General features: G+C 49.7%; 1 pseudogene; it reads right to left on the bottom strand.

Moving 5' to 3' along the window:
- Positions 1 to 387: 387 nt before the first annotated feature.
- LOC137363725 (U1 spliceosomal RNA) lies at positions 388 to 535 on the bottom strand (annotated as a pseudogene).
- Between the last annotated feature and the right edge of the window lie 4962 nt (positions 536 to 5497).

Raw genomic sequence — 5497 nt, 5'->3', positions numbered from 1 at the left:
ACCCTAACGGTGTTACACACCCCCTGGCCTGGAGCTCTGGTGTTGGTTGCAGCCATTTTTACTTGACGTTTTCCTGGGACAAGTACTAAATCCTCAACTGACAGGGAAACCACCACCACGGTATATCTCCAATCCCAAAGGGCGAAATGCCCTAAATACGGTGCTGAAACCACCTCCCACCCCCAAAAAAACACAAAAACAGCACCTGTATTATCAAACGCCACTGATCACGGTCTCTCCCCTGCCAGCTAAGTCCACGCATTGAGGTGGAGAAGTGCGTACTTGGAGCTGCGAAGAAACGAGCACGAGTGTTTATAGCAAAAAATAATTGGGAGCTGAAACACTGTCCAGCAACAGCTAGTAAATTCTATTTTTGATTCATATAATCAGGGGTGAGCGCAAAAGCTGACCCCCAACTATCACAAATTCTGCAGTTGAGTATCCCACATTTGAAGACATCACAGGCATCAGAAAACCCACAGTACAATAGGTTAGCCTCATCCTGGGAGAACTTTTTTCTTTATTTCCAAAATATACTTTATTCATAAAAATCTGTAAAAATTACATTCCCAAACAGTTTAAAACAGCATCAAGTCAAAAAATACAAACAGTGCAAAGGTGATCAGTTTCCTTCTATACAATCATGAGTTGCCTCACAACTCTTCCATTTCATTGTCATTTTACATTTACAGCACACAGAATTTTCCCGATACAGTTCGAGGGGTTTCCCATGGATCCAGCCCCTCAGTTCAGCTTGGTGGGGGGACCTTACACTGTGGCCTTTCCCCATTGAGCCTTTGCTGCGGCTGCCCCAAGCTTAAGTGCACCCCTCAGCACGTAGTCCTGGACCTTGAAACGTGCCAGTCTGCAACATTCCGTCACAGACAACTCTTTGCACTGGAAGAGCAGCAAGTTTCTGGCAAACCAAAAGGCATCTCCCGCTGAATTGATAGTCCTCCAAGCAGTTGATGTTTGTATCAGTGTGCGTCCCTGGGAACAGTCTATAGAGCACAGACTCCTGTGTTATCAAGCTGCTTGGAATAAACCATGACAAAAACCACTGTATTGCTTTGATCTTTTTTTTTATTTCCAAAATATACTTTATTCATAAAAATCTGCAAAAATTACATTGCCAAACAGTTTCAAACAGCACCAAAAAATACAAACATTGCAAGGGAGATCAGTTTCCTTCTATACTATCATGAGTTTCTTCACAACCCTTCCATTTCACTATTGTTATGCCAATTACAGTTTCACATTTACAGCAAAAGAAAATATCAAAAAAACAGTTCGAGGAGTTTCCCATGGATCCAACCCCTCAGTTCAGCTTGGTGGGAGGAACCTTACTTTTTTTTTATTTCCAAAATATACTTTATTCATAAAAATCTGTAAAAATTACATTGCCAAACAGTTTCCAAACAGCACCAAAAAATACAAACATTGCAAGGGAGATCAGTTTCCTTCAATACTGTCATGAGTTTCTTCCCAACCCTTCTGTTTCACAATTGTCATGTCAATTACAGTTTTACATTTACAGCAATTGAGAATATTAACGATACCGTTCGAGGGGATTCCCACGGATCCAGCCCCTCAGTCCAGCTTGGTGGGGGAACCTTACACTGTGGTCTTTCCCCATTGAGCCTTTGCTGCGGCTGCCCCAAGCATTAGTGCGTCCCTCAGCACGTAGTCCTGGACCTTGGAATGTGCCAGTCTGCAACATTCGGTGGTGGACAACTCTTTGCACTGGAAGACCAGCAAGTTTCGGGCAGACCAAAGGGCGTCTTTCACCGAATTCATAGTCCTCCAGCAGCAGTTGATGTTTGTCTCGGTGTGCGTCCCTGGGAACAGCCCGTAGAGCACAGACTCCTGTGTTACAGAGCTGCTTGGGATGAACCTTGACAAAAACCACTGCATCTCTTTCCACACCTGCTTTGCAAAGGCACATTCCAGGAGGAGGTGCGCGACCGTCTCTTCCCCACCACAGCCAACGCGGGGGCATTGTGCGGAGGGGCGAGACTTCGGGTGTGCATGAAGGATCTGACGGGGAGGGCCCTTCTCACCACCAGCCAAGCTACGTCTTGGTGCTTGTTTGAAAGTTCTGGTGATGAGGCATTCCGCCAAATGACTTTGACGGTCTGCTCGGGGAACCATCCGACATGATCCACTGTTTCCTTTTCCCATAGGGCCTTGAGGACATTCCGTGCAGACCACTGCCTGATGGATCGGTGGTCAAAAGTGTTTTCCCGCAGAAACTGCTCCACGAAGGATAGGTGGTACGGCACCGCCCAACTGCATGGAGCGTTCCGCGGCAATGTGACCAGGCCCATCCTTCACAACACCGGGGACAGATAGAACCTCAGCACGTAGTGACACTTGGAGTTTGCGTACTGGGGATCTACACACAGCTTGATGCAGCCGCACACGAAGGCGGTCATCAGGATGAGGGCCACGTTGGGTACATTTTTCCCACCCTTGTCCAGAGATTTGAACATCGTGTCCCTCCGGACCCGGTCCATTTCCCTGCTGCTGGAGAACCATCAATTTGGTGATAGACACTCTTTGGTCTGCACGAAATCTGCTGGTCTTGCAGCGCAAAATGTTGTCCACGACCGAGTTTTGCAGACTGGCACATTCCAAGGTCCAGGACTACATGCTGAGGGACGCACTTTTATTAAGGTTGTTAAGATAAAGATTCTTTCTCTTCAAAGGTGATCAGAGGGCGAGAGAGAGACAGAGGGAAATGTCCAGACTCCAGAGAAGAATGCAAAATCTGCTCTGGCTGCAGTCGATGGGAGTCGAGGTCAAGGAGGACTTCCAAGAGGTGAAGAACCAGCAGGCCTCGCTCTTTGCCACGGAGGCCTCCAAGATCATCTTCCGGTCCAGAGTCCTCTCCATTGAGCAGGATGAGACGTGCTCACGTTTCTTCTTCCAAAATGTACACAGAGAGAGCTCTGTTATCAGCAGCTTGAAGGAACAGGATGGCTCAGTAACGTCTTTGCAATCCAACACAGCGGCACAGTGGCGCAGTGGTTAGCACCTCAACCTCACAGCTCCAGTGACCCGGGGTCAATTCTGGAGACTGCCTGTGTGGAGTTTGCAAGTTCTCCCTGTGTCTGCGTGGGTTTTCTCCGGGTGCTCCGGTTTCCTGCCAAAAGACTTGCAGGTTGGTAGATAAATGGGCCATTATAAATTGCCACTAGTATAGGTCGGTGGTAGTGAAATATAGGAAAAGGTGAGGATATGGTAAGAATATGGGATTAGTATAAATGGGTGGTTGATGGTAGGTACAGACTCGGTGGGCCGAAGGGCCTGTTTCATTGCTGTATCTCTAAAAAAATATTAAGGATCAGCAAATGCTTTAATGCTGGGCTGCAAGACGCGAAGCCCACAGACAGCACGGCTTCCCAGTTCTTCCTGTCATCTATCACAGAGGTCTTGGAAGACAGCATGAGGGAGAGACTGGACAAGCCGCTAACTCTGGACGAGCTGACAAAGGCCATCAGGTCCATCGAGACGAGTACATCTCCCGGAAGCGACGGCTTACCGGTTGAGTTGTATTCGGCCCTGTGGGACTGGGTCGGCCCAGACCTGCTGGAAGTATACGACAGTATGCTCCTGGCCAGCAGCATGTCAGAATCCATGAGGAAAGGCATCATCGCCCTCATCTACAAGCGGAAGGGGGTGAGGGCGGAAATCAGAAATTGGCGGCCCATCTCACTGCTTAATGCAGATTACAAGATTCTGTCCAAAGTCATCGCCAGTCGAGTCAAGTCTGCTCTGGAGTTGGTGATTCACCCTGACCAGGCCTGCACTGTACTCAGCAGGAAGCTCTCTGATAGTCTCACACTACTCAGGGATATGGACATCTGCCTCATCAGCTTGGACCAGGAGAAGATTTTTGACGGGATATTGCACACATTCATGATGGACCTGCTCTCCAAAATGGGGTTTGGGGACGGAATCTGCAATTGGTTCAAACTGCTTTGCACAAACATCAGTAGTGCAGTCTCAATCAATGGGTGGGAATCATAAAGTGCCCTGATCCAATCTGGAGTCAGACAGGGCTGTCCTCTCTCCCCTGTCTTGTCTGATTGCTGTATCGAACCTTTTGCAGAGTCCATTAGGAAGGATGCAGGCATAAGAGGGGTGACAATCCCAGTCCGTGGACGCACTCAGGTAAAAGCCTCCCTGCACATGGCCAATGTTGCTGTCTTCTGCTCGGATCCACCATCCCCTCGCAGACAGTTGAGCATCTGCGACCAGTTCGAACCAAAGCCAACTATGGCAAAAGTGAGGCCATGTTCTTTGGGAACCGGGCCGACCGATCCTTTGTCCCCTTCACCATCAGGTCAGACTACCTGAAGGTGCTGGGGATATGGTTCGGAAGGGCCGGGGCCTGCTCCAAAACCTGGAAGGAGCGAGTGGCCAGGGTGCACAATAAACTGAGTGTGTGCGAGCAGCGATCTCTCTCCATTGTGGGTAAGAAAATGGTCATCAGGTGCGAGGCACTCTCGTTGTTGCTGTACGTGGCGCAGGTCTGGACCATACCCCACTCCTGCACTGTGGCAGTCACCCGAGCCATTTTCCGCTTTATCTGGAGATCTAAAATGGACCAGGGCGGGAGGGACACGATGTTCAAACCTCTGGACAAGGGCGGGAAAAATGTACCCAACGTCGCCCTCATCCTGTTGACCACCTTCGTGTGCAGCTGCACCAAGCTGTGTGTAGAGCCCCAGTACACAAACACCAAGTGTCACTATGTGCTGAGGTTTTATCTGTCCCTGGTGTTGCGAAGGATGGGTCTGGTCACATTGCCGCGGATCGCTTCATCCAGTTGGACTGTGCCGTACCAGCTATCCTTCGTCGGAATGTTTCTGCGGGAAAACACCTTTGACCACCAATCCATCAGGCAGTGGTCTGCACGGAATGTCCTCAAGGCCCTACGGGAAAAGGAGATGGTGGATCCGGTCGGATGGTTCCCCGAGCAGACTGCCAAAGTCATTTGGCAGAATGCCTCATCACCAGAACTTTCAAACAAGCACCAAGATGTAGCTTGGTTGGTGCTAAGAAGAGCCCTTCCTGTCAGATCCTTCCTGCATGCCCGAAGTCTCACCCCCTCCACACGCGGCCCTCGAGGTGGCTGCGATGGGGAAGAGGCAGTTGCCCACCTCCTTCTGGAATGTGTCTTTGCAAAGCAGCTGTGGAAACAGATGCAGTGGTTTTTGTTGAGGTTCATCCCAAGCAGCTCTGTAACACAGGAGTCTGTGCTCTACGGGCTGTTCCCAGGGATGCACACCGAGATAAACATTAACTGCTGCTGGAGGACCATCAATTTGGTGATAGACACTCTTTGGTCTGCCCGAAACCTGCTGGTCTTGCAGCGCAAAGAGTTGTCCACGACCGAGTTTTGCAGACTGGCACATTCCAAGGTCCAGGACTACGTGCTGAGGGACGCACTAAAGCTTGGGGTAGCCACTGCAAAGGCTCAATGGGGAAA

Source organism: Heterodontus francisci, unplaced genomic scaffold (assembly GCF_036365525.1).
Source record: "Heterodontus francisci isolate sHetFra1 unplaced genomic scaffold, sHetFra1.hap1 HAP1_SCAFFOLD_330, whole genome shotgun sequence".
NCBI classification, from domain to species: domain Eukaryota; kingdom Metazoa; phylum Chordata; class Chondrichthyes; order Heterodontiformes; family Heterodontidae; genus Heterodontus; species Heterodontus francisci.
Note: the sequence above shows the minus strand (reverse complement) of the source record. Positions and strands in the feature narration are given on the sequence as shown.